This window comes from Mastigoproctus giganteus, chromosome 3, assembly GCF_048544385.1.
Source record: "Mastigoproctus giganteus isolate SK-2022 chromosome 3, ASM4854438v1, whole genome shotgun sequence".
Lineage (NCBI taxonomy): Eukaryota > Metazoa > Arthropoda > Arachnida > Uropygi > Thelyphonidae > Mastigoproctus > Mastigoproctus giganteus.
The window spans coordinates 48,106,749-48,120,779 of NC_143577.1; the positions used below are offsets into that span (position 1 = coordinate 48,106,749).

Genomic DNA, 14,031 nt, shown 5'->3' on the forward strand with positions numbered 1-14,031 from the left:
GTATTAAAATAAAATGTATTAATGAAAAGAGATATTAACATCAATTATAAAAGGAGCGGTGAAATTATAATTGATGATGGTAGGCCTCCGTAGCCGAGTGGGCAGGAGCGGGAGTGCAGTAGCATACGCTCTTTGAGTAGACCGGGGTTCAAGCCCCTGACTGCTGAATACGGTCGATCTGCCAACCCGCACTGGACCAGCGTGGCAGATTATGGTCCATTTCCCTCAGCATGAATTGTTGAGGAGGCTTCCATCCTGCAGTGGGTTGATAATGGCTGCACTTTACTTTTTTTACTTTATGTCCTTTTCTGGCATTCAAGGGTGCTATGTGAAACTACTTATATAAAGGACTGTAGTTACATTTCAGTGTAAATAGACATAATTATGAAAATGTAGAGACTTGATAAATCTTATTAAGCATTTGTTCAGTACTGTTAGAAAGATCAGATTGGTGGGGAAACAGATACCAGATCATGTCACAATAGGAAAATGCTTACTCCTCTATGTGAATGAGAAGGGCTGTTACTGTTGTGGAAATATATTTAATTATTGGAAAATTCAGACCATACGTTACTGACATCATGGTTTCTGGCTGTTGGTTCTTATTGTTGGTATTCTTTGTGAATGTGTCAGTTTATTGGGTGCCAGAAGAGCGAAAGCTGCTTCATTTATCTGCAGTTACTGGATAAACCTTCTGATGTTTTTATAAAAGGAGAGCCAGGAGCAGGGGGAATAGTGAGTAATCCCCATTTATTAAAGCACAAACCTTGTTGGCCTCTCTTTCTCCTGATTTGATGCTCATTAGAGATTTGAACAGTTTTGAACTTTCTCCTTATTAGAGATTTGAACAGTTTTGTGTTAAACTTTACCTTCAATTATAGTGTGCCATATATAGCACTTGCTGCATTTAATAATCATAATGTAAGCTGTTCTGGTATGATGGTGGGAGAGGGAATCCATGGCACATCAAAATATGCTTCAATTTTCTAATACCAACAAGTACACCTTTTGTTCTATCCCTTGGTGAATATTTCTTCCATCCCTAGGTACAATAGAAAGGTATTAGTATTTGACATAGAGTGTAAAGAAGCCACAGGCTTTTGCTGCTCTGGTAAAAAAAAAAAAAAAAAAAAAAACCAACAACAACCCATAATAAAAAACATATATAAAATAAGAATTAATAATAAAAATACATAAAAAAAAATAAACAACATGTGTTTTCCTCCTTGTGCAGGTAATTCCAAATGACTGTTGAATATCTCTAAGCTGTCAGTTTTAACTGCTCATGGGGGAACTTGTTTCAGTAATTAAAAACTCATTGGCTAAAAGAAATCTTACCACAGCAACATATCCTATATGATGATAAACACAGCAAAAACACCTCACTGGATCCCCTTAAATAGAATGACATCAATTGATAAAGTTAACAAGTCAGGTCGTTTGCTCATGTGAACAAGTTAGCAAATCTTGTGGTTCAATGCATCAACTGCACCACTTATCAAAACTTATATATATAAATTTAGATAAGAAAAACTTTTATTTCAGTTATACAGTCATTTAAATTGTGAACCAAACTGATAATGGGGTCTGAAACATCATCAGCTTTGAGACTGGATTTCTATATTTTAAAACCTCTGTGTTCTACATGATTCACACTTGTGCCAAATTAAAAAAAGAAAGTTTGATATATTTTTTGAATAGAACAGCTTGAATTTTACATACACATATTCCTATATCTACAGTTTCTTTATCAGAGAATATGATACTTAACATTTATACTTTTTTAAGATGAGATAATTCTACTCCAAAAATTACTAATTAGTGGCCACCTTTGCTAAGCATCTATGTATAGACTCAAAGCTAAAAGCTATACATTAGCCTGCCCACCTAGCTATGAGACATACATGATTTAGCTTCTGCTTTATAGTAATTTATAAGTATTTTTTAAATTGCATTTTTGTGAAATTTGTGTGCTACCATGTTCCTTAGATGATTGTCAGGCAGCTTTTATGGATTTTATCAAGTCTTCATAAAGATGAGTACTATTTATTTAAATGTAAATTTTTATAGTGTTCAGTGCTGCTATGAGCCTTTGTTCTGCTTAGCTCCAAAGGGTCTTGCAGCACTCAATAACCCAGTTAGCCACACCTACAGCTGAATTGTCATCTTGTTACCCCAGATGCACTGACTCTTCGCTATTGTACCCTACTGTGTCAATCAGGGCCCACCTGATTGTTTGTTATATTCTGTTTTCTTGTATCTGGAGCTATTCAGTACGCTATCTTCAGTGTGTCACCAAAGAAGTTGTTTTATACAGTATATGACCTAAAACAGTTCATTGTTACAGAGCTGAGTGTGTGGCAGAGTGTCATCATGGATAAGTTTTTATATCAATCAAATTTCCGTTTTTGCAAGTCAAACATATGGTCGAACATATCTCTCCATCATTTGGTGTAAAACATTGGTGGAGACAGTTAAAGTGCAGCTAGGAGAGTGTCCATGATGAGGAAAGAAGTGGGTGACCATGCACATCTCACACTGCTGAATTCATGGAGAAAATTGAGCAGCTGATGCTCAGTGACTGCTGGTTAACAATTAAACAAATAGTTGCTGAGACTGGGATAAGCTATGAATCAGTGGAAAGCATAATTCACAATTAATTGAAGGTGCCTCCGTAGCCAGGTGGGCAGGAGCAGGAGTGCGTATCACACGCTTCTTGATTAGACCGGGGTTCAAGCCTGTGCCCACCAAATTCGGAGGATGCGGAAAGGTCAGGGAATGACCACCGCATATCCCCGCAGCAATATGGCCTTAGTTGCTAATGCTAATAAGGTCTCAGCATGATGGATTCTTTGCTTGCTCACATGCCATCAGAAAGAAAAAAAGAAGGCTGCTCTCCTGAATTGATTGCCATGTGTGATCCTGACTGTTTTATCCCTGATTGGTTTCTACGGATGAATTGTGGATACATCACTTTGACCGAGAAACAAAACAATGGAAACATCCATCATCACCAACTCTCAGAAATGCCAGAGTAAGCGAAGGTGTTGTAAATTTTCTGAGATCAGATGGACATTTCTTGTTTCAGTAATTAAAAACTCATTGGCTAAAAGAAATCTTCCTACTATGTACCACCATCAATGCACATTACTACGGCAACTTACTGAAGCAATTACCTGCAGCAGTTAAGGAAGAGTAATGCAGAATGCTCAGCAAAGGCATGTTGTTGCCTCGAGATAATGCGACAGTCCACACTGCTGTCACAACCACTGATCTTGCTTGGAAATTGAGGCTTTGTATGTTGCCACACCCACTTTATTCCCCTGTTTTGACGCCATCTGACTTCTTCCTCTTTCTGCAACTGAAATAATTTTTTCATGGAAAGCGTTTTTTTTTTGGTAATGCAATTCTGTGATAGAAGCATTGTTTCAAGTGCAAAGTGAGAACTGCAAAAATGTTATAAAGAAGTGCTGCAAATTGATATGAGAAATGTGTTGCTTTGGGTGGTGACTAGGGCTTGCAAACCGGTTTTATAAAACCGGTTAAATTGGTTTTCATATTGAGTTGTTAAAACCCAAACCGAGCTTTTAAAACCGGATTGGAATATTTTCTTAGTCAGCCCTCGAATATCGTTTTTTGTCATGCACATATTCTTTTGTTTGTTTGTTTGTCTGGATCATTCAACTGCTTTATGTTTTAAACATGTTTTTTATCTTATTTTATTTATTTTATGTTTAGGAATGAATCTCATGGGCAAGTGGCTCAAATCTAGAAGGGGGTACCTTTTATCTTCCCACCTGTATCATGGCACGATGCAGGTGTACTCATTTATGACTGAGTGAGTCGGAGTGATAGCTTAAAAGAAAATGCTCAACATTTCTTCGTTCCATCTATCTTGTTTGCCAGACGAGTTATGGAACGTGCCTTATTGATGGTTACCCACTAGAAACAGATTCGCTGAATATTGCATTAAATTTCAATCGTAGAAAGTTTTTTGCTTCTTTATTCCAATTAAATTTGCGAATAAATGTTCTCCAAAAAGCATCTTCACCAAATTTAGCTTTTATGTAATTTTGAAAATACAATAGATTTAATTGGGGAAAAAAAAATTGCAAGCAAATAAATAAAAAATTTCTTTCGTGAAAATTTTGAAACTTGCCTCGTTTAGACTCTTCATTCAGTGCTTGGGGGGAGTGATGCACAGTATTGTGCTTTTGTTATCTTCAATATTTTTATTTAAAATTGTCGGTGATATAAATTCCTACTAATTAATATTTATTACTCAATATATCTAAGATGAAATCAAATGTATGGAATTATTTTGCTCGAAAAAGCAAAGATGAAGCACAATGTTCAAAATGTCAGAAGATAATGAAGTCATCTGGAGGATCTACATCATCTTTAATGCTGCATTTAAAGAAATGCATCAGATTGGCATTAAACAAGATAACAGTGAACCTCCTGTACAAATGGTAAGAACATTAGAAAACTTTATCGTTAAAAAATTTATGGAAGAAGAGATTTCAAAATTAGCTGCTTTAGATGGATTTTCTTTTAATTCAATTGCCAAGAGCGAGTTTATACAATCAAGCCTTTACCTTTAGAGAAGGCGCCTCCATAGCCAGGTGGGAAGGAGCAGCAATGCGTACCACACGCTTCTTGATTAGACTGGGGTTCGAGCCCGTCACCACCAAATACGGAGGATGCGGAAAGATCAGGGAATGATCACCGCATATTCCCGGAGCAATATGGCCTTAGTTGCTAATGCTCCTAAAAAAAAAAAAAAAAAACCCTTCAGAGAAATAAATACGATAAATTACCACCAGCCTCAGTGAATGGAATTAAAAATATGGTTCTGAATTATTATAAAACTAAGAAAGAAGAACTCATTCGGCATTTCAAAAATTCATTGGTTTTGAATGCACAGTATTCATTGACTCTAGACGAATATACGTCTATACAAAATAAAAGGTATATGAATATAAATGTGCATTCAAAAGACAATCGTTGGTCGTTAGGCCTTATTGAGATTAATGGTTCACTTGATTGCAGAAGAACTGAGCAAATTGTGAATGGACACTTGAAGGAATTTGGTCTGAACTTGGATGAGGATATTGTTGCCTGCACCGCCGATGAAGCAGCAATGATGATTAAGTTTGGCAAGCAAATTACGCCTAATCATCAACAATGTATAGCCCACTGTATACATCTATCAGTTATAGACGTACTTTATGAAAACACAATCAATTATGATGCCACAGTCTGAGTCTCCCAAAGACAATGAAGAAAATGAAAATAATGAGAAAGTAGTGGTGATGATGAAGATGTTGAAGAAAGACAGCAAGGCATGCTTTATCAAACCGACTTTACTGATGAGCTCATTTATTTCTTCAATCCAATAGCCAATATTGCACAAACTATTAACAAAGTCAGAAAAATTTGCAAGTTTTTTCAAAAATCGCCTAGCAAAAATGACATATTACAAAATTTTGTTAAAGCAAAATTTAATGGGAAAGAATATAAATTTATTAGATTGCAAGACTAGATGGGATAGCACGTTCTATGTGATTGAGAGATTTTTGAAATTGAAAAATTGCATTCCAAATGCTCTATTGTGCAGTACTCTCAACTGAAGCTGTGTCTGACGATGACTGGAAAACACTTGAATTGCTATGTGAAACTTTGCGACCAGTTGAAATGATTCTGAAGGCTATAACCTCAGAAGATACAGACTTACTTAAAGCAGAGTCTTCAATAGAATTTCTGCTTTCTAAGCTTAATACAGCAGAAAACCCATTTGCTTTAAAGTTTTACCAAAGCCTTTTGCAGCATCAGCACAGAGCATATTCAAACCATTCAAGGCCGTATACAATTACAATGCAAGACGAAATTGACGAACTGTGGCTTTGCTGAGTTATCTACACAACCTCAAAGAGTTTAGGAAAGAAGATTCAGGTTCAAGAACTTTTGATTTTCCAAGTAAGCAAGTTTTGGAAAAGCGTGCTGGAGAGATTTATCAGAGATTATTTGCAAAACATTCCGAAGGAGTCTTAGCGTTGAATGAAGAAACTGAAAATAAACAACTGTTCTTTTAGAAGAAAACAAAGACTCGTCTAGTTCCGATGTTGGAGATACACTCATGTGAGAGTATGATAGTGTAATAATGCAAGAGTATGATAGTGTAATAAAGAGATAAACTGAAGAGCCATCAAAATATCTGAGTGAACTGGAAATCAGCAAAGAATTTAAAATTTTGGAGGCAACTAGCAATAGAAGTGAAAAGCTGGAGAAAGTTTATAGAGCACTGCTGACCATTAAACCAACAAGTGTCCAATCTGAGAGAGTGTTTTCGATCACTGGTCTCTTTAACACAAAAATAAGGTAAAGTCTATCAGGAAAAATGCTTAATATACTGTGTTTTTTAAAGGATCATTTTCAGAAAAAAAGCTGAGCAATAAATAGTAAAGTAATTTCCCCATGCTGTTTTTTTTCACATTATTTTTATTTATTTATTATTATTATTATAGGGCTTATATTTTTTTGTTTACTATACGAGAAGATAGTTTTTATTCAAAGGATTTCAATGCAATTTGTAATTTTGTATAATCTCAAGCTGGTTACTTTTTTGGAGCATTTTAATTTTTTTATTTTTTTTACTATAAGAGTTGATAGATTTTGTTTAAAAGATTTGATTACGATTTGTACAATCTACCCAAGTAATAAATACCTGTGTTATAAGCTTTTAATTATTTCCCCTAAGTCTGAGAAAATCGGTTTTAAAACCGGTTTTAAGAGTAAACTTCGGTTAAACTCGGTTTTGAAATTTCTTGGTTTTATGCAAGCCCTAGTGGTGACCACATAAAGAAGGAGCAATATATGTTCCAATCTCAACCTCCTGGAACACATAGAACATGGTTGGGGAGAATACCCCTCGTGCAGATTCAGTGGTCTCAAACTTTATCCCAAGAATGCACCAAAAGTAAAAATTTGATAATTTGTCACCTTTGTTGTTCCTTGCAGAATTTAGATATCTTCAGGTAGTTTATTCCATTCATAAAAGAGATACTGAGTGATGTAATCTCGAGCATATATAGAGGCTGAATTCAGTCTTCACTTCTGAAGACTTCTTTGCTATTTGAAATAATAAATTAAATCCCAGGGTCCTTTTTTTTTTTTTTTTCTCTCCTTGTAAAAATGCTATTTTTGTGCAAAATTTAAAAGTAAAATGTGTGTTGTTGTGATATTTTTTTATTCTTAAAGAAACAAAATGACAAAATGTTTTACATTTATTTTTACATTTACTGTACATTTCTTAAAGTATACAGAAACATACATTTACCTTTGAAGTACATAACAGCTTAGAAGTGTATGGAGCTCCATGGACTTTTATACTGAAGAGTGAATCTGGAGTGGACTACTTGGCTCCCCTGCCCTCTTATTATGCAAAATTTTTCATACTGAAATAAGTAGTTGCAATCGCACATCATAACTCTCTCTCTTATGAAGTCATGCCTTCCATCAAATTCATGTACTGATTCTTTCGAGTGCCTCTTCAATGGTTTTGGTAGCCAAAATCCTCACAGACCAGTGCTGGATTTGAGTAGTCTGGGACATATTTTTAGAGGGTGTTAACAATTCCCATCTGTACATGCCATTCCATGTGCTTTATAATAAAAACATTTGCATTCTGGCCTAGTAATAGATGTGATTTTATCTCAAGTGGAAAAAATCCATGCCATATAAAAGTACAAAATACTTTTTCACTTTTATATATACAGTGAAACTTCTCCTAACGGACACCTCTCGTTAACGGACATCTCTCTCTCTCTCTACAACGGACATTTTCAAATTCCCCAACTCACCTCCATTGGTTTTAACGTGTTTGCAGCTTCTGTGTAGCGGACATTCTCTGTAACGGACGCGGACAGGCAATCAGCACTGTTTCGTTTAGATTAGCACTTAATTTGATCTCCCCATAACGGACAGCGGGCGAGCTTACGGCCCTTTTTCTAGGAACTTTTCTTCCACGTATTGCCTCAATCGTGTGTTTATTTTCTATTTCCGATTCTCTGAATTTTATCAAGGTTTGCGTCGTGGTTCTAAACCCTTTTTCAAGAATTTTAAGGCACGTGTAAAACTTCTGATGAATTCGGTGTGTGCAAGGGGGGGGATATGGTCGGCCTTTCGTCTTTTCAGTTTTGTTCAGTGTCGTGTGAAGTGCACAATGTCTTCTCGTAAACATTTAACTTTAAAAGATAGTCGAACTCATTAATGCGTAACATCGGCAAAAAAATAGTGTTCGCAATCTCGCTGCAAAATTCAAAATCGGGAAGACGCAGGTAAGCGACATCCTAAAGAAAAAAAAATGAACTGCTCAAACAATTTTGGCAACACGGAAATTGCCAAAATTGTTTGAGCAGTTCATTTTTTTCAATGTCTTCTCGTAAACATTTAACTTTAAAAGATAGTCGAACTCATTAATGCGTAACATCGGCAAAAAAATAGTGTTCGCAATCTCGCTGCAAAATTCAAAATCGGGAAGACGCAGGTAAGCGACATCCTAAAGAAAAAAAAATGAACTGCTCAAACAATTTTGGCAACACGGAAATGATCAGGTTCAAAAATCATTCCCGAAAACTGTTGGACTTCAAATTGACAATGTTACGTACGAGTGGTTTTGTCGCGCACGTGCTAAAAAAAAGTCCCATTAATGGGCCTATCATTAGGGAAAAGGCTTTGGAGGTTGCGAAATCTATGGGAGTAAATGAGTTCAAAGTTTCTTGGGATGGCTAGACAAGTTCAAAACTCGGCATAAAATTTCTTGGAAAACCGTAAGTGGTGAAGGTGGATCTGTTGATACTGGGGTTGTAACAGAGTGGACTGTCAAATTGGAAGAGTTATGTCGTGATTTTGAAGCTAAGGATATTTACAACTGTGACAAAACAGGGTTGTTTTTTAAAGTTCTTCCTGAAAAAACAATGAGTCTAAAAAACGAAAAGTGCCAGGGCGGAAAAATTTCTAAGGAACGCTTGACTGTACTATTGTGTACAAATATGCTGGGAGGCTTTGAACAACCTCTTGTTATAGGAAAACCACAAAATCCTCGTTGTTTCAAGGGCATAAAGTTGAATCTTGAATGTTGATTGGAAGTCTAATAAAAAGCGTGGATGACAAGAGATATCATGAGCGAATGAATAAGTCACTTTAACCAAAACATGATTCGTCAAAACAGAAAAATTATTCTTTTCATGGATAATGCTGCATCTCACCCGCACATTGAATTGTCTAACATTCAAATCGTTTTTCTGCACCAAACACATCTGCAGAGTGTCAGCCCTTGGATCAAGGGATAATAAAAAATTTTAAACTTCACTACAGAAAACGTGTTTTAAGACATCTCATTGCAAACACGAACGATGTAACATGTGCGAGTGACCTTGCAAAGAAACTCAGCATCCTAGATGCGATTCAATGGATTTCCTCTTCAGTAAACGCAATTAGAAAACAAACTGTCGTGAACTGTTTTGTAAAGTCTGGCTTGTCAAACGCAAAAATTGAAGTTGTGAACAGCAAATGTGGAGCACCAAGAAGAACAAGAACTTCATCTATTGATAATGTACGATACTTCAGCTACAAGTGACCCTGGCCACAAAGATATAGACTCAAACCTCACTACAGAAGATGGTGCTATAGATATCAATGACATTATCATCGATATTTTTCAAGAAGTTCCTCATGAGGATGAAGAAATGGAAGGAGGTCATTATGTCGAAGAACATATTAACCACGAACCACCGATGAAAATAGAAGTGCTCATACAAATCAATCGTTTAAAAATGTTTTTCGCCGCTGAAGTATCTTACTGAAGGACTTTCGATGGTTTCTTCACTCCAAACAAATGTTGAAAACAAAATTATCAGCCGGAAGAAGGTGCAGAAGAAAATAAATGATTACGGTATGTAGTTTTCATAAGATAAGGTCATAATATGCATAACACAATTGTATGTATATTATTTACAAAAATATTGTGCAAAATCTGTATATAATTTAATTTAATTTTACATTAAACGTTATAACAATTTTTCTTTATCTCTTGTGTATGTAATTGTATATTATTTACAAAAATATTGTTCAAAATCTGTATATATTTTAATTTATTTTTACATTAAATGTTTAACGATTTTTCTTTCTTTTTTTTTTCTCCCTCAGACTTCTTGTTAGCGGACACTTCTCTCTAACGGACACATTTTCGTTCCCCATGGCTGTCCGTTAAAGGGAAGTTTCACTGTATATTATTATTAGTATGCATAATAGGTTAGATTTAGCTTATAGTTTAATGAATACTTATGTGCAACATTAATGCCATTGTAATTATGCCAATTGGACATTATACGTGCCTGTATATATATGTGAGTGTATGTGTTTTTTTCCCCCCTCTTTTTAATGGCGCTATGACATATAAGTATTATTGTGCATACAAATCTGGTAATCAAGTTAGCCCAACTAGGTTATCTTAATTCAGCATGGCCTATACATATTAATTTTAAGAAGTATTAATACGTATAGGCCATGCTGAATTAAGATAACCTAGTTGGGCTAACTTGATTACCAGATTTGTATGCGCAATAATATTTATGTCATAGTGCCATTAAACAAAACACACACACACACATAAATAAAAGATTGTATTAAAGAGTAAAAACAGATAAAACATCAGAAAGTTAAATAAACTGGATATGACAAATGCACCAAAGCATGTAAAGCAGCAGCAATGGATGCAAATGTAAATATATGTATATTATAATTAATATGACAGATAAAAGTAAAGATGGCAGTTCGAAACATCCGGAGAGCTGAAAAAAATTACATCAAAATGTCAAAAGAAAGTTACGACAGCCTACATCAGATAAAGGCAGGAAAAATTTTGCTAAATACAGTACTCCGAAACGGGAAAGAAAAGAAAATATAAAAGAATCTGATGTCAGCAAAGTGAATATTGATGCTAAATCAGGTATTTCATCGGGGGACTACACCTGACATGGCATCAAAGAACTGCGTTTCCATACTTGCCCATAGTTATGCAAGAGAAAATTTATAAATGTAAATAATAAATAAATGTAATAATAAAAAAAAAAAAAAAAAAATGAAAAAGTATCTCTTTTTCGTTTCGTTTCGTTTCTGCAAAATTTTTCCTGCCTTTATCTGATGTAGGCTATCGTAACTTTCTTTTGACATTTTGATGTAATTTTTTTCAGCTCTCTGAATGTTTCGAACTGTCATCTTTACTTTTATCTGTCATATTAATTATAATATATATATATATTTATAATTATAATTATATTAGTGATAAAAAAGGAAAGAAAGTTAAAACGACAGTAACTGTAACTAATATTTATGGGTCAATACAGTTGCAAGCAATCATGCAAAACCCCCATAATGTCTATAGAATATTAAGGATAATAGAAAATTATTAGAAAAAGTAAATCAATCCAATAATAATACCATCAGGGACCTAAGAAAATGCAAAAAAAAAAAAAAAAAAAAAAAAATATTATCGCTTTTTACCGACAATCTAGATGACTTCAACTGGGGCCAACCACCCAGAATGAAGGCAAAAAACGACAAGAGGTTCTCTGTTTCTGTGATGATCAATATATGCTAAGTAATTTAAATCTAAACCAAATATAAACCAGTATAGGCCAAATATAAATCGAATGTGAATAAATCGAATGATGATAAAAAGTTAAGAAAATTTAGAATTATTAGAATCAAAGGTAAGAAATATAAGTAAAATATAAATGTAAGCATATATTAATCACTGTTGACCCGACAGAGAACGTAATTTAATGATTAAAATAAAATTAAATATATAATACATACTACATATTGGCCGCATCTAGGACATAATGTAATAGCCGTCAAAATAATATGTGGTGTCCCCTATGTGATGGATACGGTAAAAATAATTGTAAATAAATAATTGAATTTAAGTTAACACAAAGAGAAACATGCAGATAGTAAGAAGAAAAACTAAAGGAGTAGGAATAATAGAACCTGAACTCCACGAAGGCAAAAAATAGTGGTATAAATAAGAAATAGTTTCTCCTACATCCTCGGATTGCCCTAATAATTTCGGAGAAATAAAAATAAAGAGTGTAGGACAGTTTAAAGACATTACAAGATATAAGTTGTGGCTCGGGTATGTCTGGGATCGCAAACCCATTCCTATAGTAGGACCCTGAGCTGAATTTGCATGTTATCTCAGCATGAGCTTAAGTAAATTTAAATGAATTTAACTATATATATATATATATATTAAAAAAAAAAAAAATGTGATACACTGTAATTTGCAAGCCGGTGGGTACAAGTTTTCTACGCCGTAAGACACCAAGAATGCAAAGTGTATCCTATGTACATATATACATGGCACTAAATATGACAATTATATTGAAACAATAGGTTCAGAAAACAAATTTTTGAAATTAATTATGCTTATCGCTTTCCTGAAGTGATATTTCAGGTAAGCGATAGAGAAATTATTATTAATCAACTTGCCGTACAACGCTGTTAAGCCCGCTGAACAATTTTTATTACTAACGCAGATATAAGCAATCCTTAGACATTGCGATCAAATTATATTAGCATGCACTGATTTTGATATATTAGATCTCCAGTTTGTAAGGCTGACTACATTAAAATTAAATGCGTCTCTTTTATTATAAACGTTTACGTCTATATTATTATTATGGAATATTTCTATATGAAGATCCAAGTAATTTGCTATAGTATCGGAACTATTAGTTTTTTCTAATACAAGTTCTACTGGATATAATTTACTGTAATCCTGGACAAAATGTGGACAATTAAAAACACATATATCATCTACGTATCTGTATATAAGTAGGTTATCTTGGAATGCTCTTTCTGTATAATATAGATAAAGGTTTGCAATTATGCTTGATGCTGGACTTCCCATAGGGGTGCCAGTCACTTGTAAGTATAACGATGTTCCGTCATATACATAATTATTAAAGATGCATAATTTTATTAGAGAATCCCAATAGGTTAAATCAACCTTTATAACATTTTTATTTTCCAAATATAGTTTCTGGAGAACGACTTTTAAATTATCAAGATTAATGCTCGTAAATAAAGTCAACTGATTGTATTTGTTGAATATTGTTATTTTTTATAGCATTTATAATCGGTAAGTTATTATTTATTATAATAGTTTTATTTAAGTTATATAATATAATTTTTTAGTAACTTTTCTAACATTTTTCCGGGAAATTTACCATAACTATCTCTACATGATGTTATGAATCTAAAAGCAATAGGTGATTTATGAAATTTGAGTGTGCCATATATAAATGGATATTTTAGGTTATTATACTTTAATTTTTTATGCAATGCAATTAATTTTTTGATTATTATATTAGAGGAAGATGTTATCTGTTTATATGTATGGCTAGACTGTAGTTCATTTTTTATAATTTCTATATAATATGATTTACATATGATTGCATAATTGCAAGCAGCTTTGTCAACGGGGGAGTAATTACAAAATGTTCATGTATATCTTTGAGCTGCCTATTTATTAATTTGGTATTATATAGATTATCCTGTATGAATTTCAATTGATTATATTTGTTAGATATGATATTAAGCATTGTAAATAATCACATGTGGTATGCCACAACCGGTATGTTATATTTGTATGCTGATCTTATGCAGAATTTTAGTAAATCGAGATATAACAATTTTTTAAAGTTAGATTTATTAATAGGTAGATTAGGTCGAAATATATATATATATATGTGAGTGTAAGTGTTACAAATGAAAGTAAAATAAATATAGATGGAGAAGTTATTAATCACAAAATACCAAGCCTAGTTGAAGAGAAATAAAAGAGAGAAAGAATGTTAAGAACCTATAAAAAAAAAAAATCGTAAATTATAAAATTAATTCTTTAATTTTTATTTTTGAATTTTATAATCTTTATTTCTATTACCCTCCCCTCTTTTTCTTTCA

General features: G+C 33.6%; 1 protein-coding gene across 4 annotated transcripts in view; it reads left to right on the forward strand.

The window, feature by feature from the left end:
- The window catches only part of LOC150087936 (CUGBP Elav-like family member 1), a 549,389-nt gene that overhangs the window by 254,928 nt on the left and 280,430 nt on the right, over positions 1–14,031 (forward strand). The gene's annotated exons all lie outside the window — the stretch shown is intronic.